We start from the raw sequence: 27,345 nt of genomic DNA, 5'->3' as shown, positions 1-27,345 counted from the left end.
TCTAGGAAAGAAGCATTTTCATCAGGTGACATGTTCCCACAGCTTCAGATGAAGCTGCCACCATGAAAGGTATGGCAGCTGAATCAAACTATTCCTGAAGTCCACCCTATCCTGGACTTCAATTAAAGGAACTTTCTGCTCAAGCCACTTAGTTAGATTTTCTGTTAGTTGCAGTCAAATATATTACAACTGATACATAATAGTAACTACAGTGACAATAATAGCTGCTATACAAACTCAGAGAGTAATTGGGAGAGCAAAGGTTAATTACCAATGCAATATTGTTGTGTAGGCTTTATTGTGCAAATGTTTGTTGCTGAGAATCCCTTAGTTAAGATGTCTTCCCTTAAGAGCTGAACTTGGAGAGTACCTCCAAGAACTTGGAGAGGACCTATTGGGTTGTTCATCTTGGAAGTTAAAAAAAAAATCTCTTATCAGAGTTGATCAGAAAGCCTGAAACATTAAGATACAAGCTGAACAGAATAGGAAATGCTGCAGATACTATACATGACAAACTTTCTAGAAGGAAATGATTTACATCAAACCTGATACCCAGCCCAGAGTCGGTGCTAAATAACTCTTCGTTTTTAAAATATGTATTTAAAAATAAATTAGGCACACAGAATACAAAATGTAAAGGTTACAAAGTGTGTATGTGTAGTCTCTTTCCTCCCCACTGGCTCCTCAGTCATCCAACATACCTTCCTTTACCAGTTTCTTACACATATTTCCAGAGCTATTCTATACATTTACAAACATATATGTGTATTTATTCACACAAATGTCAGAATCCCATACACGCTGTTCTGCTCCATGTAAATTTTCTTGGATCACAGAATGGATCTTGGAGATCTCTCCGTACCAATGTCTACTGAGCTGTCCATTTCTTTTTAACAGCTGCAGAGAATTCCAAATATGCCCAATCATAATTTACGTTCCCACGAATTTGACCAGTTTATTGTTGGACAGACTGTTTCCCATCGCGTGTGTTATCAAAGTGATGTAATGATTATCCTTCTGGAGCGACATTTCACAGAAGTGGGAGCCCATCTGTAGGACAAATTCCCAGTCGTGGAATTGCTGATTTAAAGGGCATATGTGCAGGAACTGTTTTCATTTGTGCGTTCAGTAATACTAAAGTCCATGAATTTGTGGGAAGCCCCCCGGGGCGCCGAAGCAGCTCTCCAAAGCAGCGGGTGCAAGGGCGAGGATTGCGGGATTGGCACGCGGGACCCCTGAGCTCTGCGGCCCTGCGGGCGGGTCCCGCAGCCCCAGCCCGCCTCCCCACGCGGCCCCGCCCTGCGCGCGCCCCGCCCCGGGCCCCGGGCGGGAGCACCCGGCACGTGCGATTCCACGTGAGCCTCCCGGTCGCCGTGCAGCCCGGAGGTACGCAGGCGCCTGCCGCCAGGGAAAGTAGGTCAGACTCCTCCTCTCACGTGACCTGCTCCCCTTAGCTATCCCCGGCGCCCCCCCGCCGGGGTGCAGCCGGGATGCGCTCTGCAGCCAACGTGACGGGGCCTGGCGCGGGTGGGGGCGGGGGCCGGGCGCGGGTGGGGGCGGGCCCCGGCCCGCGAGCGCCGGGAGCCCGCGAGGATTCGCCGGTTCTCCTCCCTCCGGAGCGCTCCGCTCAGAAGTCGGGCGGGCAAAAGGGAGCGCGGCGCGGAGCATCCAGGGAGCCGGGCTGGAAAAGAATGGGAGAGGAGAAGCGACCTGAAATCCCTGACACGGGGACTGGGCTGAGCCCCCTTTCCTGCTCTTTGAAGCAGTGCTGCCTGCGAGGAGGGAACGCGCTTCGCGTTTCAGTGTAAACCGAATCACCCGACCGTTTGCAGCCCCCATTTGTATATAAGGTAACTCAGACGTTCGTGGAAACGAACTTTGTGGAACGAAATGTGAAAGAATGGTAGCGGTTCCTGGAGTTTTGAAGGAATATTCCACAGGCCCCATTTCCAAACTCCTACGCATTCCCCGCCCCCCCCCCCCCCCCCAAAGACACTCCCTGTAGAGGGATTTTAAGCGGATTTCTCACCTTCCGCAAGAGACTGAGGAGGTGAATGTGGCGCTGATGGGGCTGGGTGTTTATGGGCAGGGGTGGGGTCGGTAGGAAGGCTGACTGAAATCAGCTGAAGCCTGAGTTTTTAGTGTTAGGAATAATATTATCTCTTGCCCCCGCCCCTTCTGGTTTTTAACTTGTTGCGCCAAGGACAGAATCTAACTCAATGAGTTTCAATCAACTGAGGAGACTGACAAGCCAAATCAATGGGATGGGCTAGAAATGCCCTCACAGAGGTGTGCCCAGGTGTTACATAAGCACAGAGGAGGAGGGGCCCCAATATGGGGTGGGCACCCTGAGTCTTGAAGGCTAAGTGGGAGTTAGCTGGCAGAAAAGTAAGGCAGAGGGGGTGGAAAAGGGTTCCAAACAAAAGAAGCTACTAATAGTTACATAATATTTCCCTCAAGGAGCCTTTTACTATAATTGTCTTAGCCATGCCTATGGTTAGAATGTGTACTCTTTCCATTTACGTTATTCTAAGCCGGTCTTTAATGAACGTAGTTGCACATAATGCTTTTACCCGTGCACTTTTAAATAAGTCCTCCAGGAGTGGGATGACTATATAAAAGATACAAATATTTGGTGACTTTTGATAAAGCATCATCAAATTATGTTCCCAAAAAGTTTCACTAAGTTGTGCCAAGGTAGCACTGAACTGTTTAGCATTTGGGCAGAAAGTCGCCCATTATTTATTTCAAATCAGTGAAGCCTGATGAGATTAACACCTGATTTAGTCGAATGCCATAAATCATAATACATGCATTTCTGGGATTTGTGACCCATGATAAAATTCAAATTGGATTCAAGTTTGAAAAATGGAGACTATCAGACCTGTGCATTTATCCTTTACAGTGAACCACACAGCAGGTGCAAGGTTGGGTTTGGAAGGAGGAAAGGAGTGAGACAAACTATAGCAGCACCAAATGCCTGTCTCTGATTGCTCCTTTTTTTTAAGATTTTATTTATTTATTTGACAGGGAGAGAGAGCATGAGCAGGGGGAGAGGCAGAGGGAGAAGCAGGCTCCCCGCAAAGCAGGGGAAGCCGGCTATGGGACTCGATCCCAGGACTCCGGGATCATGACCCAAGCCGAAGGGCAGTGGCTTAACCAACTGAGCCACCCAGGTGTCCCTGATTGCTCATCTCTTACTGTAAATCAAGAGTAACAGGAAAAAAAAAAAAAGGGGAGTAACAGAGACAGTAGCTCCACACAAGTCAGAACAAGCCAAGAGGCTTCCACACACATGTCACAAGAGCAGCAGATTCAAAGAGGCCCAGATTTGACCCAAGAGGCCACTATAACTTGCAGGAGGAAGGCTGGTGACATGTCTGGGAACAAATCTCCAGAATCCTACATGCTTCTGCACTTGGTCTCCGTTGGCATCTGTGCCTACAAGGAGAAAACAATCCTCTGACATTCAGAGGAACATAGAGGAAAAGGATAATTTGGGTCATATGGACAATGAAAGCAGAGAGGATCTTGCTTTTTGCCTGTATTAAGCTGAGTCATGACGGATAACTGAAGCATGGTGCATTTATAATTTTCCAGAGACATGGCTTCGTTCATGCTGCGGGGTTTCCTTAATATCCATTCTGCATGTTGTGAAATGATTGAATACTTTAGGGGCAGCGGGCTTACCTCTCCTCAGCTCCAGGAGTCAGTCTCGACTGAATTAACTAATTGGGGTAGTACCATTGCTCTTTTTATGAGGATTACTGGCGTTAATTCAGCAGAAGCAAATTCAGTTAGAAGAGTGTCTGGCACGTATTTAGGGCTCAATGAACATTAGTTGTTGACACTAGTGTAACAATGACTGGTTCCATCAGAGAAGGCCTGGACTTGTTTCAGGGCTTATGGGATGCCATTCTTTCTTCTTGGATGGCGGTGAAGAAGTGTGTGTACTTACTGATGTCATCCTTCCAGCTTCAGGGGAGTCAGCTTAACCACAGGCCTGATAAACAAGGAGAGGCAGAAGAGGCCACACCCTGACCCTGCTGTTCTTGCAGTCTAAGCTATCTCTGGACATTTTGGTTGTTTGAGACAAATACATCCCATCTGTCACTTCAGTTACTGGAGGTGGGTTTTCCCTTTTTTTCCCTGCAGAAGCACCCTAACTGATCCAAGCCTGGGTCCTCATTTTAACTCAGGGGTCAAAATGATGACACTGGCATTCCATTCTGAGCATGAACTTGTTAAAGATTGAGATTAAAACTTATCTCCATGGCAGATGAATACAGTAATTCAGTGAATTCATTTCCTAGGGCTGCCATAACAAAATACCACTGGGTATCTGAAACAAAACAAATTTGTTTGCTCCCAGTTTGGGAGGCTAGAACTCTGAGATCAAGGTGTTGGCAAGGTTGGTTTCCTCTGAGACCTTTCTCCTTGACTTGTCATCTTCTCCTGCTTTCACATGGGCTTCCCTTTGTATGCATCTGTGTCCTAATTTCCTTTTCTTATAGGGACGCCATTCATACTGGATTAGGACTCACCCTAACAACCTTATTTTAACTAAGTGGCCTCTTTAAAGACCCTCTTTTCTTTTTTTTTCTTTTTTTTTAAGATTTTATTTGTTTATTTTTTAAAAAAAGATTTTATTTGTTTATTTGACAGAGAGAGATCACAAGTAGGCAGAGAGGCAGGCAGAGAGAGAGAGGGAAGCAGGCTCCCTGTTGAGCAGAGAGCCCGATGCGGGACTCAATCCCAGGACCCTGAGATCATGACCTGAGCCGAAGGCAGAGGCTTAACCCACTGAGCCACCCAGGCGCCCATAAAGACCCTTTTTTCAAATAGAGTCACATTCTGAGGTCCTAGGGGCTAGGACATCATGATATGAATGAGGTGAGGGGCACAATGGGTCCATAGACATTAATGATATAATAAGGATTCCTTAAAATAAGATCCTCTCCCTTGTTCTAGTTCCCATCTTTAAGGTTTTTGTTTGGGGTGTGTGTGTGTGTGTGTGTGTGTGTGTGTGTGTGTGTTGGGGGAGGGGGAGGTGCCGGGGAAAAGAGAGAGACTGAGTTTGGAAGAGCAAGTATAGATCCAGAAAACAGCACGCAATGAAGTTGTGGCTAGGTCTGTCCTCAGAGAGCAATTCACATTGATGACAGGAAAGTGAATGTAGAGGTGGCTTTGGTTATTTTACTCTTTGGGGAGATGGGTGGCTTTTCTAAGGAACGTGTTTCAGGCTGACTTTTCTTTTCTCCCTTAACACTTCTTGGTTAGACTGCTGGTGCTTTATCGAAGAGTAGAATCTCTCCTTTCTAGACATGGTTGAGCAGCTGTTTGTGTTCTTTCTAACGTCAGTCGAGCAAGTTTCCAAAAAAGAATGGGACAGCTTGGTTTGCATTCCTAGGTAGGTCCCTGAGATGCATGGTTTGTGCTGTGTGGCATGAAATAAGTCACTTCCCCACTCAGGGCTGTTTCTTCACATGTCAAATGAAGCTGTTGGATTCCATGATCTCTAAGTCATTTCTGTCTACTCATCATATGACCGGATGAAAAAAAAAAAAGGGCTTTGGTTTCTTCACTGGGCTTTGCTAGTAAAAAGTGTATTTATTGTATTCAAAAACTCTTCCCCAGCGCACACATGGTTATGTGTATCAGGTATTCACAGCAGACAATGAAGCCTCAGCTCTCTGAGAATGGGATGATTTGTATCTGCCATCTTTGTATATCTCCTCATGTTTATTTCGTTGTACAATTCCTTGATTGATTGATTGATTGATTTTACACGGGGTGGGGAGGGTGGGGAAGGAGAAGGGAAGAATTTTTGGTAGTGGAAGCCACTATTATTGCATCATTGCTACTCGGAGTGCTGGCCCAGGGAAGGCACTGCTCCAGCCCAGAGGTTCTTAACCTGTTATACACATCAAAATCACCTGTTTAAAAATACACACGCCTGTGACTCCACTTCTCAGAAATTTGAATCAGTGAGTCTGGAGGACCTCAATGTGTGGAAAGTTCTGCAGGTATAATGTCTTATACCAGCAGCTCTAAGCTGCGGGTTTGGACCAAACACTTAACTTCCTTCCCATAGCCAATGATACCAAAACACCTTATACAGCTCCCATAATGAAAATGTATCTGCAATCAGGAAGGGCACCTCTTTTTTTGTTTTTTTGTTTTTTTCCAAAATTACATATTGGAAGTTTTAGTTGGTTGTGGGGGAAAAAAAAAAAAGTCTAAGTAATTCATAAAATTTTACCGATTTTGCCATTCTGATTGCAGTTATTCCACTAGGTAGAATGTTTTGCTACGGAGCTGATTCCTCTAAATGACAGAAAAGCTTTGTATTGGTGTTGGCAGTAGATTGAGAGCAGTATTGGGTATCTGTGTTCTTTGTTAAAACACTGAGGTACATTCTGGAATTAGAGCACTAACATCACAGGGGGTTTGATTCCATTAACACCCTTGGAGGATTTATTCAAAGAAGTTACATGTGTTGGCTGAACTGTAAGTTAAACAGGTTCTAGGCTTCCACTCCTTCCTCTTTGCATCTCTGCCGCTGCATATGGAATTCGTGCTCACTGGACACCAGGAAAGAACATTCAAGGAGAGTAAAAGAGGAAACATTACTCACAACATAGAAAAACGAAGAATTTCCTGCTTCCTCCAGAAGTCCAGCTCTTGGAGGAGTGGAACAAGCAGATACTGTGGAGTCAAGCAGAAGTGGGTCAACCCCCAGCAACTCTTACCATGACTGGTCGCCCCGTGGAACTGCTGTTACCCCTTCTGAGCTTCAGGACTCTGACCGGGAGAGGGTAGGAGTCACCCTCATGGGGCTCGTTGCTCTGAGGTTTGGCGTAGAGATGGTATGTGTGATATAATAGGCAATAACAGGCATCCTCAAGTAGTTCCTGGCATCATCGTTATTCTCTCCTTGGGAACAAAAATAGGTACAAGAAGCAAGAATTTGGTTTTTCTTCATTGTTTCCTCTTAATGAGAGAATTCAGAAGGAGTTAGACTAAATTTAGAAAGCTCTTAATTTGCCCATTGGTAAATAACAATATGCCGACTTGGAAGTGGCCACTTCTCTAGAGGTGAAGCACAAAATGTGTTCAAATACTAAGGCAAATGCGATCATCTCAAGGGGAAAAAAGAAAGAAGCCGTTAAACTTCCTTTGAACTGCCCATTAGCTGTGACTTAATAGCTTTCCTTGAGAAACGGTGAAAACTTCTACTCCCTGGAGTTGACCTGCTGCTACAATTTGGCACCATCTTTTCCAGTACGAGGGACCTGGATTCCAACAGGATACTAGGACTTACAAGACCTCAATTCTTACAGAATCTAAGATGGGTAAACTACAGAGCAGGTGGCTGTAAACTGTCCGTTAGTTGTTGTGAAGGAAGGCAAAAGAAAATTGAGCCTTAAAATATATATATTAGAAATATATATATATAATAGAAATATATATATAATAGAAATATATAAAATATATATATATATTTATATTTATATATATATATATGGCATCTGGTAGTTCAGTCAGTTAAGCATCTGCCTTCAACTCAGGTCATGATCCTGCAGTTCTGGGATTGAGCCCTGTGTGGGGCTCCCTGCTTGGCAGGCAGTCTGGTTCTCCCTGTCTCCCCCTACTTGTGCTCATGCTCTCACTCTCTTTCTCAGATAAATAAATAACGTGTTTTAAAAAATTAAAAATTAAAAAAAATTAACCTCTTAAAATCCTGAACTTGCTTGGGGCAGAGTCTTGTATCAACCTTGAATGTTTAGGAAAGTGGAAGCAGAAAGGAAGGAAGGGTTGTGAGGTTAATGTCAGACATTCAAAATCAAGGCGAAGTGTAATTACCTTGAAGTATAACTATCATAAATCTTTTTTGTACCGAAAAACATAATAGAAAAATGTAGAACATAATATGGTTGAAATAATATATATAAATATCAGTGATTTACCCTGTAAGTAGAAAATACATGCATGCTCTTTTTTAAAGTGTTGATACATTTATATTTTTTATTTAAATTCAATTAATTAACATAGAGTGTATTATTCGTTTCAGGGATAGAGTTCAGTGGTTCACTAGTTGCATAGACCACCCAGTGCTCATTAAATCAAGTACCCGCCATAATGCCCATCTCCCAGTTACTCCACCAACCTCTGCTCCAGCAAACATTTATAAAAATAACTACATATCCCTGACCTTACACCCAAAGGAACTAGAAAAAGAAGAACAATCAAAACCCAAAACCAGTAGAAGGAAGGAAATAATAAAAATGAGAGCAGAAATAAACAAAATAGAAACTAAAAAAAAAAAAAAGTAACTATACATTGGAATGGATTCAAAGAAACACTTGTTAAATGATCAGATACAGATGAAGTGTTAGCAGTAGTTATCTCTGAAGGGAGGGGTCAGAGTGAACTTTACTCTTTTGTGTGTTCTTTTATATTGTTTGAAGACTTTCTAACCAGCATGTGTCATTTTTATTTATAAAAACAAGTAAGATTATTTTCATTTTAAAAGAATGCCTAACAATTACTGGATAGCTAGTGTACTGCAGGGCTAGGTATTAAGCATGTGTCCTGACACATCATTTCATTTCATCCTCAGTTTCTTCCTTCCCCACAAACATCTTTCTCTACTTTTATAATCACAGAAGCTTTAGGGCTACATGTAACCCCCAGCTAGAGACTATTTCCCCAGCCTCCCTTGCTGGCAGGTGGCCAACTAACTGGATGCTCATAGAAGAGATGAGTATACCCCCTGCTCATCTTTCCTCTTTTAACCTTTCTTGCTACTAGAATATAGGCTGAGTGGACATGATGGTGAGCCAAACTCAACCAAGCCAAAGAGGGCCACCATCTAGAGAATGGGGAGTAACAAGAGAGAGGACCTGGTTCCTGATATTACAGAGTCCCAAATCAACCTTGGACTGTTTGCAATTAGACTGTTTCAGGTGGGGTTGGGAGCAGTGGAATAAGCAACTATCTTATTTAAACCACTATTAATTTATATCTGTTAAAGCTGCCACATCAATATTCTGTTACTATTTTATATTGTGTAGCTTCTATATGCAATTGTAACATGTCTTATGACCATTATTATTTAAAAATTCACATTATGTTGAATATACTTCGGTGCTTACCGGTAATCCTTATATGTTTCAACATCCCCCCTGTAATAAATACTTTATTCTAAGCATGCTCAGTGGCCCTGATACATCTTTTCATTCCAGAAGAGACATATGGATGATATATTCTCAGAGTTCTTCATATTTAAATGACATCTTGATTGTTTTTAGAATTTTTGAATCACATCTTTCCCCCCTTAAGTCTCTGGAGATTGCTTTTTTTTTTTTTTTTTAATCTATTGGTCTGTGAAGAGAAGTGTTGAGATCAGCCTGATTATTTCTTCTTTTAAAGTAATCCGACTCTTCTGCTTGGGGGCTTGCAAACTGTAAACTTTGGAACAGGAATTCCTTAAAGATTATGTGACAACACTGGTCAGTATTTAATCATTTTAAACGAAGATTATCCAGTGTATAAATTTCTGGTTTCCATTATGTCATTTTCTTGTTATATTATTTAATTTTTCTTTTTATTCTGTTGTCTTGAAAAGCACCAACTATCATAGCTTATTCATCCATTCAACAAACATTAAATAAATGTTGGCCACCACTTTTTTTTTTTAAGTTTTTATGAATTTAGAGAGAGAGAAAGAGCAGTGGGAAGAGCAAAGGGAGAGGGAAAGAAGGATCTCAAGCAGACTCTGTGCTAAGCACAGTGCCCAAAGCAGGGCTTGATCCCACAACCCTGAGATCCAGACCTGAGCTGAAATCAAGAGTTAGGCATTCAACCGACTGAGGACTCAGATGCCCCAGGCCACCACTCTTCGTATTATTATGTGCCAGCCAGGCGTTGTTCCAGAGCCAACAACAGGGTGAAGAAGATGGACAAAGTTTCTGCTCCATGGAGCATGCTTTCTAGTGGGAGGAGGCAAAAAATAATTAGCATCACTTCAGATGGAGATATGTTTTAGGAAGAAAAACCAGGGTGATGTAACAGCGTGCCCACCACAAAGCAGCAGATCAAGGGCAATGACAGTGTTTGAACTGAACCCTGCAGGTCTCCAAGAAACCATCCATCCAAAGAGCCTTAAGTCCTTTCTGCCACATCGCACATTTAACCCCTTAGGAAATCCTGTAGGGGTTTCTGAGAGTGATTTCAAAATGTATCTTGAGTCAGATCACTTCCCATCACCTCAGCTGCTACCACCCTGGACCAGGCTACCTTCATCTCACCACTGGTCTCCTTCCTAATACTTGTGTCCACTCAGTTGCCATCCTCCAGCGTCCAGAATAATTTGTGAAAACTTAGTCACACACTGTTGTTGGCTTGCACAAATCTCAATGCTGGCCTCCTATGACAAAGAGGGTTACTTTCTACCAGAAACCATCTATTTCCTCTTTCTCTCCTAATAAAATTGCCCGGTTTTAGGGAGGCAGATTTCCCAGCTTTGCTTGCAGCCCATTTTGACAAGGTTATCCAATCCCGGCTAACAGGACACAAGTGGAAGTGACCTGAACAGTTTCTAGCTTGCACCTTTCAAAAGAGAAAAGTGGTTCTTTCCTTCCGGACTGCTTACATTCGGGCTGATGCTGGAGAGAGGAACTTCTATATTATCTAAATCATGGCTGTTTAGAGCTGTCAGCAGAAATGATGTGTGGTACTGCTGGACCATTCCGTTAAAAGAAAAGAGGCTCCCATTTCTGAATCACAATTCCTGCTGCCTCTGCTGTATCCTCTTGAGGATAGCAGAACCATCTACTAATCCCAGGCTACCTACATATGGACAGTTCTATGAGAGAGAAATAGACTGTAACCTGTTGAAACCTCTCCACTTTTGGGATCTCTTTGCCGCAGCATCTTAGATCCTGCCTAACCAATATATTTCCTTTCACACTTAAATGTGAACTTTTTTTTTTAAGATTTTATTTATTTATTTGACACAGAGAGAGAGAGAGAGAGAGATCACAAGCAGGCAGAGAGAGAAGGAAGCAGGCTCCCTACTAAGCAGAGAGCCCGATGGGCTCGATCCCAGGACCCTGAGATCATGACCTGAGCCGAAGGCAGAGGCTTAACCCACTGAGCCAGCCAGGTGCCCCTTAAATGTGAACTTCTTAATCTGAAGAAGACTATGCCTGTCTCATAGGGAGACTAACACCTAGCAGTGTTTAGATCAAGGTGTATACTAAAAATATATCGGTACCTTTCCCCATCTCCTTCACTCAGCACCTCCTTTTCATGCCTAGAGGCCCTAAGGTCAGTGCGACTGAATTTTAATGGGAAATTTAACACCTGTAATTAGAAAGGTGGTTCTTAAGAGGATAGTATCAATAAACATGTATGTCAGGAGCTGTTATATTCTTGACATTGTAAGGTTTCTCTTTCTTTGGGAAAGTCAGGCATTATTGGTTTCTTGCCTTTTCACTGTTCTGGATAGCTTGTCATCAGATGTGTGCCTGGGTTTTTCCATTGCACTTTCAGGAATGGATTCCTTAGATTTTCATCAGCAGAAGTTCGATGTGTTAGCATGACTCTTGTCGTAGACTGTTAAGGCCTGTGAATAGCAACCCACTGCCGGGGCATTAATTGCACTGGGCAACGGTCAGAGCCATGATTGGGAATGTGTGCTTAACCCCCACCAGCTGCTGCCACTCCAGGATGAAAAAGGCCACCAGTGGGGTTTCTAGCAAATACTAACAATGAGATGGGTGCTTTCTTTCATGTTGTTTCTTTCATTCCTCACAAGAGCCCTAGAAACCGTCATGATGATCCCCACTTCATTGATGAGAATACTGAGGCTTGGAGGGTTGGCTGTTTGTCAAAGAATGCTGAACAAGGCAGTTATAAATAAAGCCAGATTTTCTTCCATATCTGTGGTTAAAAACTCTTGTTCCTCCTACCTGAGCTTCCAACAAGTGAGAAAGACAGGTGAGTTCCAGATTAGGAGTCAAGAGAAGGGAATTCTCATGATCTTTGCCACTTTGAACTCCATCTCCGTGTGAAAACAGAAGAATGTGGAACCTGCAGCCGCTGAGGAATGACCCCAGATGCTTCACAATCACCACATTAGGCCAATTTCTCTGCTCCCATTACTTAGGTCCACATACATCCCAGGGGCCATGGCCTCCCTGCATTCCCCCCATGGAACCCGAGGGTTAGCTGCTTCATTCACTAACATTTATTGAGCATGATTTAGGCGCTTGGGTCACAGAGATGAACAAGATGCATAGGATGTCCGGCCTCACCGAACTTACACTTTAGGTGGCGGGGGGAGGTAGGGGGTGGAGGCTGGCCATACACAAACAATTACACAGTTTTAAGATTATCTGGAAAACGGGGCACCTGGGTAGCTCAGTCGTTAAGCATCTGCCTTCGGCTCGGGTCATGATCCCAGGGTACTGAAATCGAGCCCCACATCAGGCTCCCTCCCTACTCAGCAGGAAGCCTGCTTTCTCCCTCTTCCACTCCCCCTGCTTGTGTTCCCTCTCTCGCTGTGTCTCTCTCTCTGTCAAATAAATAAATAAAACCTTAAAAAGAGAGAGAGAGAGAGAGAGAGAGACTTTGGGTGCCGGGTGGCTCAGTGGGTTAAAGCCTCTGCCTTCGGCTCAGGTCATGATCCCAGGGTCCTGGGATGGAGCCCCGCATCAGGCTCTCTGCTCAGCAGGAAGCCTGCTTCCCTTCCTCTCTCTCTCTCTCTGCCTGCCCATTTGCCCACTTGTAATCTCTGTCTGTCAAATAAATAAACAAATAAATCTTTAAAAAATAAAAAAAGAATTTGTCAAACAAACAGATATTGTACTATAGCACAGTCCATCCCAACTCCGTATTAACTGAGATCACATTAGTAGCCTCAAAATGGCCAGAATAAGGGTATTTACATCAGAGAAATCAGACCATACTATAAAACACGTATGTTTTTTGGGACAGCCAATTGTTAAACATTTGTCAGTTCCCCACATATACCTCCAAGGATAGCCACTACTAACCTGGCTTCTAAACCCATAGAGGGGCGCCTGGGTGGCTCAGTGGGTTAAGCCTCTGCCTTCGGCTCAGGCCATGATCTCAGTGGTCCTGGGATCGAGCCCTGCATTGGGTTCTATGCTCAGCAGGGAGCCTGCTTCCCCCTCTCTCCCTGCCTGCCTCTCTGCCTATTTGCAATCTCTCTCTGTCAAATAAATCTTTAAAAATAAATAAATAAAAGTAAACCCATAGAAACTTTGTACAGAAGACGTACTCTTGGGGAGGCTGATCTGATCTTTTTGGCTTCAGCCACATTGTATTTGAGAGATTCATTCAAATCACTGGATGCATTAAAGGGAGAATGAACAGCAGGGGTCCAAGCATAGGAGAGGCGGACACCGGTAAGGAGGTACTTCTGGCCAGACTTTGCTATTGGGATAGGATCTGAGAATGGAGTTAGGAGAGGGAGACAGAGCTCTGAGATGGAACCAGTAATTGGCCCTGATCCCAATGTCAAAGAAGATCATAGCTTCTGGAAAAGGTCTAGGACCCGGAAACTGCACAGAGAAGAAGGGATTGAGGGCCGTATAATAGGTGAAATGCATCTTTTCTAAAGAGGGGGCACCAGCTAGGGAATTTGTAACTGATAGTTTCAGGATTAGGTGTCCAAGAAGTGAACGTATGATAAAGGAGACGGGACTCTTGTAGACAAGGCAGATTGCAACGGTGAAATGAAGACACCCATACCTCACTAGAAAAAGCAGGTGTTGTTGTAGGTCCTTTGTTTTCAAGACTTCTTTGGTTTGAAACAGGATGGGGAAGGTGACTAACACACAGGAAGAGAAAGAGAAGGATTCTTATCTCAAAGGTGAAATTATACTGATAAGCTCTAGAGAGGAGAACACGAGGATAAGGATTATAGAGAGAAAACGTTGAATATTTTTTTCAAGGTTCGATATACAAAATCCCGAATGAGTTGGAAGAAGAGGAAATATATCCATTCTTTTATGTGTTTGTTCATTCGTTCATATAGTTAATATTTGTGTTTCAGGCAGCAGGTCCAGCACATTTGACAAAGAGGCAATGTCTGATCCTAGAACTTTGCTTTGAGAGGGAGAGGAAGCATATACAATATGGGATATCTTCCTGCTTTTCCTCCCCTCCCTGTCACTGCCATAGCAATGCTCAAGGGAAGATATGCTCTGCCAGGGGGGAGAGCCTTCATTCTTTTTTGGCTTATTGTTTTCAACTCATAGTATCCTATTGTAGAACTGTTGAGATAGTGTGAGAATTAATGTCAAGATAAACTCTAAAACTGATCTAGGGTAGCATTGTTGGCAGTAGGATTCCAGAACTCCACACATCCGAATAATTTCCTGTAGTGAGTTGAATTTCATATCTCAAAAAGATATGTTCCCCATGTCCTAAACTGGTGAAAGGGAGCCTTATTTGGAAACAAGATCTTTGCAGATGGAATTAAGGATCTTTAGACAAATGCCAAGGAACATCTGAGCCTGCAGAAGCCACAAGAGGCAAGGAAGGTGTCTCCACAAGTGCCTTTGGAGGGACCATGGCTCAGCCAACACCTTGATCTTTGGCCTTCAGAATTGTGAGAGAAAATTTCTGTTGTTTTCAGAAACCAAGTTGACTGTAATTTGTTAGGGGAGCCCTTGGAAACAGGATACCTTATCAAAAATGCAGATTCTCAGGCACTAACCCAGTCTACTGAAAGAGAATCCTTAGTGGCAGGCCTGGGAATCTGCATTCTGATGAACTCCTCTAACTCTTATCTATAAAGTTTGACAGCTACTGATAAGAACAACTGAGTGTGGCTTCTGTCATCCAAGCAAAAATAGCCCAAAGAGCCCACTATTTCAAGATTTTTTTTCAATTAAAAAAAAAAAAAGGAAATTCCATAGGCTACCTGCCCTTTTCTTAGCAAAGAACACAGGATTATTAGACAATTATACGAAATACTCAGATTACTGGTAATTGGAGACTTATAATTACTTAAGCACTGACTGCATAGCAACTAGACACATAAGCCTAAAAACATGGTGGCAGGTTTCACTGGATGGGAAACCTTCTGAATCACTGTGTGCAGAAACAAATGAGGAAGGAGAGCTGAATGGTCAGGGTTTAGTCCGGGCAGGTAAACAGAAACCCAAGCTGGAAAGGTAATGGAGAATCTGGGAGCATTGATAACAAACACGACTAACATTCATTTGGGGATAAAAGCTGACAGGCAAAGGAGGAAGGACCAAGCTGCTGAACTCTGTAAATGATATTTCTCACTCCTTCTGAAGTAGGCATGTAAGAATAATTGAAATGTGAGAGTTAGAGGAAACAATGCTTGGGAAAACTAATGAGCACTTTTAGGTGACCCAGGCCACTGACTGTATGTTTTGGTCTTGTCTCCATGAAATCTGCATATTTCTGCATCTAGTTATTGAGTGTCTTCTAGGTAGTAGGTACGGTGTTACAGTGACAAACATCAAAAGGAAAGAGCCATATCCTAGAGGATCAGTGGGGGTGATGAACATGTAAGCAAGGGTTTCAGGAATCCAAGAAAGGATTCACTTTTTCTGGGGGCTTTGGGAAGGTTTCAGCAAGGAGTGACAGCTAAGCGGAGCCTAGAAGTTTGAGGAGGTGCTCATTACATGAAGAAAGGAAGTGAGCATGAAGTGTGAAACCCAACTATTCTGATTTACTGAGTTTGTACTTTGTGCCAGGCACGAGTCTAAGGTCTTCGTGTGTATTAACGCACTTAATCCCCACCTGTAAGGTTGGTACAGTCATGATTCTCATCTTACTCTTGGGGAAACTGAAGCACCAGGAAGCCTAGTGACTTGCCCAAAGTCACCCAGCTAACAGATGGTGGAGCCAGAATTTGAACTCTAGTTGTGGTCTTATTCCAGAGCTGCCCACCTGTATACTGTGTGTGCCTTCCTCCTAGTGGGGCCATGGTATAGGTGTAGGGCAGGGGGTGGGCAGGGGCCTTACATTAGTCTGGAGACTGGTGCTCAACTGGAATGGGTCTACTGCACCATAGGAAGGTTGGGATTCATTCTATATGTAGCATGGAGACACTGAAGTCTAATAAGCAAGAAAAAATAAAATCAGTACTTTTGAGACATGATTTCAGCAGATGATTATTTTGGGGTGGGGATGAACAGGGAAAATGCTAGGGGAGTAGTAAGTAGGCCATTGGGATATTCTAAGGGAGAGCTGAAAAAGTCTTCATTTAGGCATGGCATTGAGGATGGAAGGGAGGGGGTATTTATTTTTTCTCTTTCTTTCTTTTTTTGAGAGACAGACAGCAAGCATGGGAGAGGCATAGAGGAGGGGCAGAGGGAGAGGGGGGAGAGAGAGAGAGAACCATAAGCAGGCTCTGCGCCTAGCAAAGAGCCTGACTTGGGGCTTGATCTTAAGACCCTGAGATCATGACCTGATGAGCCAAAACCAAGAGCTAGACATTTCACCAACTGAGCCACCCAGCTGCCCCAAGGGAGAGGGTATTTCTTTCTTTCTTTCTTTCTTTTTTTTTTTTTTTTGATTATTTTTATTAGCACATAATGTATTATTGGCCCCAAGGGTACAGGTCTGTGAATCATTAGGCTTACACTTCACAGCACTCACCATGGCCAAACCCTCCCCAATGTCCATAACCCAGCCACCCTCTCCCTACCCCCCCATCCCCCAGCAACCCTCAGTTTGTTTTGTGAGATTAAGAGTCTCTTTGGTTTGTCTCCCTCCTGGTCCCATCTTGTTTCATTTTTATCTTCCCTACCCCCCACAACCCCCCATCCTGCCTCACAAATTCCTCATATCAGGGAGATCATATGATAATTGTTTTTCTCTGATTGACTTATTTCGCTCAGCATAATACCCTCTAGTTCTATTTACGTCATTGCAAATGGCACAATTTCATTTCTTTTGATAGCTGCATAGTATTCCATTGTATATATACACCACATCTTCTTTATCCGTTCATCTAATGACGGACATCTAGGTTCTTTCCATAGTTTGGCCATTGTGGACATTGCTGCTATGAACATTCGAGTGCACATGTCCCTTCAGATCACTACATTTGTATCTTCAGGGCAAATACCAGCAGTGCAATTGCTGGGTCATAGGGGAGCTCTATTTTCAACTTTTTTGATGAACCTCCATACTGTTCTCCAGAGTGGCTGCACCAGCTTGCATTCCCCACCAACAGTGTAGGAGGCCTCCCCTTTCTTCACATCCTCGCCAACATCTGTCATTTCCTGACTTGTTAATTTTAGCCATTCTGACTGGTGTGAGGTAGTATCTCACTGTGGTTTTGATCTGTATTTCCCTGATGCCGAGTGATATTGAGCACTTTTTCATGTGTCTGTTGGCCATTTGGATGTCTTCTTTGCAGAAATGTCTGTTCATGTCTTCCACCCATTTCTTGATGGGAGAGGGTATTTCTGAGAAATAGTTAGGCTCTGGCTTTGACTTTAAGAACTACATTTTGTTCTCAAAGCCAAATTGGAGGATAAGGAGGGGGGTCAATTCTGCAGCTTTTAACTTAGTGATTGGGTAAATTGGTACCATTACGGGAAGGATGTAATACAAAAAGAAGATGAGTTGGGTTTATTTGAAGGTTGGAGGAAAGAAGGATTAAAATTAGGGTTACATTACAAAGAGAATTAGAGTCTTAGATATTTGGGACTTACTGCACCGTTGTGGCGTCTAAGCTTACTTACTTGGTTGAGTCAGAAAATTGTACTAGTCAGTCCATATTGTTTTTATTTTTATTTTCTCTCTATTATGATGTCTTGACATCTTAACATTTTTCAGGCTGGGATAGTGTGAGAAGCCCGCTGTCCCCGGAGGGGCTAACCACTTCTTAAAGGCAGCAAAGGACTCAGCTGGGAGTATCCCTTTGATATGCAAACATACCAGTCCAGAGCCATTCTTCTCTATCCAGCCTGGAAACCTGACATTCTTGGGGTTTTTTGTTTTGTTTTGTTTTGCTCTTGTTTTTGTTTTTGTTTTTTAAAGACTTTATTTATTTGAGAGAGAGAAAGTAAGAGAGAGAGAGCTAGTTTGAGCAGAGGGAGCTGCAGAATCAAAGGAAGAAGCAGACTCCCTGTTGAGCAAGGTGTCCTATGTGGGACTCAATCTCAGGACCCTGGGACCATGACCTGGGCCAAAGGCAGACCCTTAATCAACTGAGCCACCCAAGTGCCCCAAACCTGAAGTTCTTTAATCATCCCAGAGTCAGGTGCTGGGCAACTAGGGACCACCAGAACTATTCAAACTAACTAATCCTAAACTCATCACCCTGCCCTGCCTTGCTTTCCTATGTAAACTCCAACAAGGCCTTGGCCTTGGTTCTCCCCTTACTGCTCTGCCTCTGCCCAGCGGTGGTGCTTCTTGCATGGTCCTGCATGGTGTGTCCTGTGTCTGGTTTCTAGGACCTGACTATAATAAACTTGTCCTGAGCCTCCCTTTCGTCTCCTCCCGTGGCCATGGCCGGCTGACCATCACCTAAAAAGAGCACAGAACACAGGCCAATTCATCAGCTCTGTCTCCAGAAGAACCTTTCCGTGGCCCCAGATTGCCCTCTTATCCTTGGCCAAAAACAACGGAGAGGAGAGATGAAAGAATAGGTTCACCTCATTGCAAATCCAGTTGTCCTCCTGGAAAAACTGCTCTGGGTGGAGATAGGACATTATCCTCAGAGTCTGGAGGCGTTTGACTAGACTATCAGCTTTAATTTGGATAAAAGAAGTAAAAGGGTCTGAGTACCATTCATGCATTGTGCTGTATCCTGCCAGCATTTATAGGTGGTTGGTGGAAGTAGAATCCAGCACCTGGAAGCAAGGCAGCTACTCTGTGACTCGGAAACATAAGAATCTAAAACATAACAAGATGAGGTTGTAGTACCCAAACAGATGATCCATAAATGTGTGGGGAGGAGGACAACCAGGGCCCTTTGGGAGAGGGGAGCCATTCGTAGGGTAGTGGTGGCTCAGTGTTCAGATAGAACAAGGTCTCTGAAATTCAGCACTATTGACATTTTTGAGCCAGATTAATTCCTTGTTGGGGGGCTGTCCCGTACACTGTAGAATTTTAGCAGTATCCCTGACCTCGACACACCTGATGCCAGACGTAGCCCCACCCCCCAGGACCCTGGAGTTCTAACCAACAGAAATATCTCCAGACATTGCCCGATGTACCCCACGGGAGGGGGTCAAACGCTCTCCGTTTGAGAACCACCTAGAGAGACTTAGACTGGTTTCCATTTTCTGCTGCTTATAAGCTGTGTGACCTCAATGTGTTGCTCAACCCCTCAAAGCTTCAATATTCTCATCTGTAAAATGAAGAATGCAGTGCTCATTTGTGATGTTGTCCACCAAAGAGTCCCTCCTCTTGGGAATTGCTGCTGGAAGTCACGCACCCCAGTGGAGAGGCGAGGCCGGTCTGCGGGGAGAGAATGAAGTCCGCACAAAGAGAGAAGCAGGAGACGGTGAAGAGTCAATGAAAATGCTTCCAACCCCCAGCCCCATTTGCCTGGGACAGCGCAACTTTGGTTTAGGACACAACCAAGGATGTTCCTCACTAAGAAGTATTAACACCCGCCTCACAGGGCTGCTCTGACGCAAGATGGCAACGGTGCATGCAAAGCAGGTAGCACGGGGCCCGGTCTAGTCAGCACTCTGTGGAAGGTGCTAGAAGAAAGTTCATTCTTCCTCTCGTCAACTTGGGATTCCAGCAACTGAACAGCCTGTAGTTCTGACCAGGCTCTGTGGTGCCTGTGCCCCTGTACCTGGCATTCTTCTCCTCCCTGAGCTACTTCTGTCTTCAGAACCTTCCTTGAGGCCCCTCTGTGAAGACTTCCCTGAGCCCCTCTAACACAGTTAATCACTTCCGTGTTCATGCTCCCATTTTATCTATCAATTATATGTATCGCACGGAGATAGGCATCAGTTAAGGGGCTGTCTCCCCACTGGACTGCAAGGAACTCCATACTTCTTCTTTGCTTTACTCCTCAGAACCCAGCATAGCACTTGGCCCAGGGGAGACTTCCACGAGTATTTGTGCACTGAGGGGAAGAGACTAGGGTACCGTCTCTGGAAGGCAGACCTGCTAAAAGTTCGATCTTAATGTTCCATGTGTGCCCCCCACCCCACTCCCATAAAGAAAGAAAGAAGTCAGTAATAGATGAGGAATAGTGTGCCTGGGACCTAGTAAATGCAGAATCCAAAGCACCAGGAATACTACCTCTAGCCCCTTGCAAAGCCCAGCAGATGTGATGCCTACCAGACATAACGAACAGATCTTCAGGATGCTTCCTCCTGCTCCTCTCACCCTGGCTGTGAGTCCACGGTGGAAATGTCCACATCCACTCAGTTACTCAATTGGAAAGAAGTCACAGCAAGGCCGTGTGCACCTGGCTGGCACTGCCTGATGTCATTAAGGCCATCTGACTCACTTGCCTCACTCTGATTTGGTGCTCAGCAAAACGCTCCCAAGGAGAGTGTCCCTACCGGGCAGGGAGCTCACTGTCCAGCTGACACACATTTTTAAGTACTACTTGAAGTTCAAACATATCCAATATGCCCAGAGCTTCTTTCTAAAGGAAATCCATGCCAAATGAATCTGGTTGCATACGGTTTGTGCCATTTGTCTCAGTTTAACCAGTTGCCTTGGCCTCTAGTAATTAGACCAGTTACCGATGTCCCAACAAAGACACCCATTTATAGGCATTTGGTTGGCCAGTCACTTATGAGATGGCTCCTGTGAGGCTTTGCCCAATGTAAGACCTTCATTTAGGATGGCAACAATGTCTACAAATCAGAACCTCTGTCATGGGATGAAGGCACAGTGAATGGAGGGCAGCTGCTCCTCTATACCTGCATGGTGAGAGGCCATTGTTTCAGTTCTCCCCAGGTCTGCAGGATGCTTGTACTTGGCCCATGAGCACACACGTGCTCCTAGCAGTTCCGTAGTCCTCCTGTCCACCAGATTAGCTGAACAAGAAATCCACCACCTCAGGCCATCTAGTCTCGTATTTCTATTGTTCCTAAAGAGCCTAACACATAGCTGGAATATTATATATTTTTTAAGATTTTTAAAAAAGTTTTTACTTATTTATTTGTCATAGAGAGAGCACAAGCAGGCAGAGAGGCAGGCAGAGACAGAGAGAGAAGCAGGCTCCTTGCTGGACAAGGAGCCCGATGCGGGACTTGATCCCAGGACCCTGGGATCATGACCTGGGCTGAAGGCGGTCCCTGAAAGGTGACCCTGGAAAATTGTATTTTAGAGTGTGGTTGATGTAAGTCAATTTTGCTAAACTTGATCAACCCTGGATCCTGAGCAATACTAAATTCTGAGTCCTGGTGCTTGTATGCTTCTATTACTCCTCTGTTTCTAACTTCAGCTATATTTCCTTGATTTGACATAATTTTCCCTTGTTAATTAATCCACAAATTTCTATTCCTCTCATCCCTTAGGAAGATAAAGGAAATGGGCATCCCTTCCCTACTCTGCCTAAGGGGCTATTTGAAATCTGCTATATTTTGTTTTCCCACTGAATCTCAAACTCCCATTTCTTTTGGGTCCTGGGAGCAGTAGAAGGTATCTGCCCTGGTGGGAGAGAGAAAGAAGTGAAGAAAAAAGGACACACGTTTGGATGGAAAGTAGCCTCTAAGATCACAGACTACACGGAGATGCAGACTCACAGGTGGGAGCATCTCCAGAAAATGCAAATATGCCCCAATTAACAAGTCATCACATTTGCTTGGCCCTTCACAAGTTACCCAGCACCTACAGATGTGTGATCTCAGTTAGTCCCCTTAGCCACTCCGTGAGCTGGGAAACACAGGCCTTAGTTTATATTTCACACAAAGAAGGTTGAGATCAGGGAGGTTATCCAAGGTTACAGGACAGGGGCAGAATTTGAACCGATTGGAAGCCCCGTGAGTTTATTAGATGGATGTTTGCTATTCACTTACGGTATCCAGGTTAAGAGCACAAGCTTCAGAGTTAAGCAGAGCTGTTTTCAACTCATAGCATCTCCATGTATTAGCTAGCCATAGGAACATGGCATGTCACTAATTTCTGTGACTCTCACTGTCCTCATCTGTAGAATGGGGATAAAAATTCTACATACTCTGTATCAGGGTTGAAAGTTATAAATGAGATAATATATGAAAAGTATTTAGGGGACACCTGGGTGGCTCAGACGGTTAAGCGTCTGCCTTTGCCTCAGGTCATGATCCCAGGGTCCTGGGATCGAGTCCCACATTGGGCTCCCTGCTCAGTGGAGAGTCTACTTCTCCCTCTCCCTCTCCCTCTGCCACTCCCCCTACTTGTGCTATCTCTCTCTCTCAAATAAATAAAATATCTTTATAAATAAATAAAATATCTAAAAAAATTTTTTTTAAGTGTTTAATGCTGTGCCAGAACCCAGTTAGGCACACAATAAATGTGCCTTCTTCTCATCATACTGCTGTGATTATTATTTTGGTAGGGATAGTAATAAATACCGATGTCTGGCCCCAAACCATTCCATTACAAAGCACTGCACTGATCTTTTTCCTCACCTTTTACCACACATATCCTTTCTTTCTTTCTCTTCTCTGCTCTTTTCCTCCTACTACCTTCCTATCCATTTACATAAAGCCTCTAACTCTTAAACACACACCCTTCAGTTGCTGCCCCTTATGTCTGTCTTAGTCTTTCTCACTGGAGTTTACTAGAGCACCACAGGACTCCGAGAAGAGGTAGGAAAGCCTAGCCATGGTCTTTGACATGAGTCTTTGGAGGAGAGCTTAGCATTCTCAACACGTGGTTTTTTGGTGTTTTTTTTGTTTGTTTGTTTCGGATTTGCATGTTCCTGTCTCAAGCAAATAGATTTGAGGGTCTCCAGGAATTAAGGCAGTGAGATATAATTTTCCTTTTCAGTGTTTTAGCTGGGTTAGAGGTTTCAGGAAGGAGGAGGACAAGCTGGGTTAGGCGTATCCAGCTGAACTCCCATGTGATGCCTTTCGCGTCTGAATTAATTCCCTGGACAAAGTGCCCTTTCTGGCAACAAGATAAACAGGTTCATCTAGAGGTTTGGCTCGGTGGTGTATAAAGCCCTTCATAACCACAAAGTTGGGCTCTTTCCACCCCAGGCTCCCAGCCCCTGGTAAGGTACAGTGGCAGGCATTGTATGCTCAGCAAGGTTTCACACCCATTGGGAATCTGAAACACAGACACTGCTTACACCTCAAATGAGCTCTTTCTGCCGACCTGTGGCGCTGGGGCCAACAATGGCCGCCTCACATCCTCGCCCACTGGGCTGAGAGAAAGACTTCTCTCCCCAACCCCACTACTCAAAATCCTGAAATGACTGGACAGGTGGAAACCACTGGCTGGGCAGAAGCCGATTTCCAGAGCTTCAGAGCAGAGTCAGGCTGTGCTGGCATCATTTAAGAAGTTGATTCTGAGAAACCTTTCTTCTATGATCATTCCTATTTTTAGAACCATTTCACACCTCGGGAGCCTCTACTATCCTTCCCTCCTTGAAGAGTTTTCCGCTGACTTGTCAAATGTTCTTTTTATGGTCTTTATTAGTTTGGCTTTTTCCAACAAAGTATTTGATTTTGACCTTTTTTTTTTCTTTTTCTCTTTAAAGTATTGAAATATTGATAGTGGTAAGCAGGAGCCTCCAAGAGATGAATATTTGCTTGTGTACATAAAAAGCAAGTTGGCCATTGCTTCTGCCTCCAGGCTTTTAAGTTAATATAGACAACTTTGTAGAAGGTCTTGTAACAAACCAAATGAGCCATTGAAAGCAAGCCATTTATTTTAGCCATGAACTTTGATGAACTTTGTTCTGTTGCTTGATAACAATCAGAGCCTAGGAAACTTATAAAATAAAATTATTCTATCCTTGAATATTTTGTCCCTTAAGGGCAGAGGTTTTGATCAGGAATACCTGGGTGGCTCAGTCAGTTAAGCATCTCCCTTCAGCTCAGGTCAGGATCCCAGCATCCTGGATTAGGCTCCTTGCTCACCAGGGAACCTGCTTCCCCCTCTGACTGCTGCTCCCCCTGCTTGTGTACTGTCTGTCTGTCTCTCTCTCTCTCTGACAAATAAATAAAATCTTTAAAAAAAAAAAAAAGATTTGGGGCGCCTGGGTGGCTCAGTGGGTTAAGCCGCTGCCTTCGGCTCGGGTCATGATCTCAGGGTCCTGGGATCGAGTCCCGCATCGGGCTCTCTGCTCAGCAGGGAGCCTGCTTCCCTCTCTCTCTCTCTCTGCCTGCCTCTCCATCTACTTGTGATCTCTGTCTGTCAAATAAATAAATAAAATCTTAAAAAAAAAAAAAAGATTTGGACAACTCGCAAATATACAGTCATATAAATGCACCAAATAATTTAAGGGGGAAATTAACTTCTTTTCAACAATTGCTGCTAGAACAATTGGAAGTCCTCATGAGACAAAAAAAAAAAAAAACTTCAACCCCTACCTCAATTCTAGATACAAAATTAATTTGAGATAAATCATAGACCTAAATGGAAAAACTTTAAACTATAAAGGTTTTAGAGGAAAATATCTCCAAGACTTCGAGTGGTCAAAGGTTTCTTAGTTCACAGAAAGTAATAACCATAAAAAACAAATTTGTAAATTGAACTTCATCAAAATTAAAAACTTCCGCTCATGGAAAGACAATGTTAAAACATTAATGGGCAAGCCACAGGCTGGAAAAAAAATGTTCACAACACATATATCTGGTAAGGGAACCTGTATCCCAAATATGTAAAGAACTCCTAAATTCAATAAAAATAAGACAACCCAATTTTATTCTTTTTAAAGATTTTGTTTATTTGACAGAGAGCACAAGCAGACAGAGAGGCAGGCAGAGGGTGGGGGGAGTAGGCTCCCTGCTGAGCAGAGAGCCCAATGTGGGGTTCAAACCCAGGACCCTGGGATCATCACCTGAGCTGAAGGCAGAGGCTTTAACTCACTGAGCCACCCAGCCGCCCCTAGACACCCAATTTTAAAATGGGCCAGAAACTTGAACAGATACTTTGCAAAGGGACATACACAATGACTAAGGAGCACATGAAAAAGCGGTTAACATCATTTGTCATCAGGAAAATTAACTTAAAAGCACAATGAGACATTGCTATCCACGCACTTAACATGACTCAAATTTTAAGAAACCGACACTACCAAATGTTGGTGAGAATCCAGAGCGAGCAGAACTCTCGACTGCTGCTGGCCATGCAGGAGAATTCACCTAATACAGAAAACAAAACTGTTTGGCAGTTCCTTACAAAGTCAAACATATCTCTACCCCACGTTATAGCAATTCCACTCTGATTTCTTTATCCAAGAGAAATGAAAACATGTTCACAAATTGTGTCTGCCGGTTTCCTTTCTCTGTCTCTTCCCCCCGTGCCATTTGCTTCTGGAATTCCTTTTCTCCTATTCCTGTCCCTCTGACTTCTGCATGTACAAATATTGTGCATCCTGAAATCCTGGTCTCATGGGACAGTCCTCAGTGTGGCCCATGTCCAGAGTTGATCAGAAGAGCTGAATTGTATGAACCAAATTCCCAAGAGACTGGTTGATCAATCAGGATGCCATTGTGTCCATTTGCAATGAGAAATCGAATTTCAAGCCACAGTGTTAGGTTCTCTCCAATGGTAAGGACCAAGATCGCTCTGGGAAACGAGATCACTTGAACTGATAGAGGTTTCATGGGAAATGCTAATGGACTGTTACCCTTGTGCACACCTGGGATCTGTAATCTGTTTCTGACCAGTTCGAGAGGATGCTCTCAGCTATCCTACTTAATGTGTTTATAGGTAGGTAGAGGAATGAAGGCAGGAAAATAGCCTCTTCCTCTCTGAAGGATGGTGGAAGAGTCCTTTCTTCTGTGAAAAACAATATAATAGAATTTCGGGATTTGGGAAATTCATGAAAGTCCTTTAGCTCCGTGCCCAGCTCAGACACCTTCTCTAGAATCCCTCTCCTCATATAAGTACCTGTGTCACCTTCGTGTACACATTTTTGCTCTATTAAGACTATATTATAGGGGCGCCTGGTGGCTCAGTGGGTTAAAACCTCTGCCTTCGGCCCAGGTCATGATCTCAGGGTCCTGGGATCAAACCCCAAATCGGGCTCTCTACTCAGCAGGGAGCCTGCTTCCCTTCCTCTCTCTCTGCCTGCCTCTCTGCCTACTTGTGATCTTGGTCTGTCAAATAAAGAAATAAATAAATAAAATCTTAAAAAAAAAAGACTATATTATAATGTTTGCATATGTCAGGCCATAACCTATTCCATTAGAATTATGTCCTATACATCTTTTTCTCCCCAGTCCCAGCATAGTCCTTGGCATACAGTTGGGACTCAACAAATGTAGGTGGCATTAGCTAAGAGGCTGATTTTTTCAGACTTTGGCTGAAATTTGAAACGTCATCACACTATCTCAGAATGTTATTTTTTCATTATCATTTTAGAGTGAAGAGAACTGCAGAGGTCACTTGATCACAGCCCAGCTGAGAGGAGAAGGCATTCAATAGAAGTCACCATGCCTGGTGCCCATGTGTGGTCTCCTGGCTTTCCTGGCTCCTGGCTCCTGGTCTCCTGGCTTTCAGGTACCTTTTCTCTTACACTTCTCTCCTGGGGTGAATTTCAGGAAAATTCATCGAGACTCCATCAAGACCACCACATCCCACCTCAGAGATAGCCTTGTGTCTCATAGAAAGAACATTTTCTTTAATTTGTGCCTATACCTTCTTGCAGATCCTTTCCCAGATCATGCTGCTGTGATCTTAGCATGGAGTTGTGGGGAGAGTGGGAAGATCCTGCCTGCCCACCTGGAGCTCTCCAGGCCTGAGGCCAGTGTCCAGCCCCACTGTGGGGAGAAGGCTTCGCATACCACAGCCTTGGGGCTCCAGCAACTGCAGTTGCCTTGTGCTGGGACCCTCAGGGCCAGATGCTGAAGCCACTGCAATGGCAGTGAAGCCCGAGAATCTTTTTTTTTTTTTTTAAGATTTATTTATTTGTCAGAGAGAGTGAGCACAGGCAGACAGAGTGGCTGGCAGAGGCAGAGGGAGAAGCAGGCTCTCTGCTGAGCAAGGAACCCAAAGTGGGACTCGATCCCAGGACCCTGGGATCATGACCTGAGCCGAAGGCAGCCACTTAACCAACTGAGCCACCCAGGCATCCCCCGAGACCCTTCTTAAGGAATACTTTAAAGAATTATTTTAATTACTGTGCAAACCTTGTAACCTGACCAGGGCACAGTCATCTGTACTCTCCTACAGCACATA

At 44.0% G+C, this 27,345-nt stretch overlaps 1 long non-coding RNA gene across 2 annotated transcripts; it reads left to right on the top strand.

Annotated features, from left to right (window-relative positions):
• On the top strand, positions 1-26,661 carry LOC116876067. 2 transcript variants are annotated; one of them, XR_004384315.1, is made up of 3 exons: positions 1-69; positions 3,982-4,128; positions 26,530-26,661. It is a non-coding gene; the product is annotated as an uncharacterized LOC116876067 (long non-coding RNA). The 2 variants fall into 2 exon arrangements; XR_004384316.1 differs by lacking the exon at positions 1-69 and adding an exon at positions 1,356-1,386.
• Positions 26,662-27,345: the final 684 nt, after the last annotated feature.

The sequence above is a fragment of the Lontra canadensis genome, unplaced genomic scaffold (assembly GCF_010015895.1).
Source record: "Lontra canadensis isolate GAN:19392208 unplaced genomic scaffold, GSC_riverotter_1.0 scaffold43, whole genome shotgun sequence".
NCBI lineage: Eukaryota > Metazoa > Chordata > Mammalia > Carnivora > Mustelidae > Lontra > Lontra canadensis.
The sequence above is the reverse complement of the archived record's forward strand: the minus strand, read 5'-3'. Positions and strand labels throughout refer to the sequence as shown.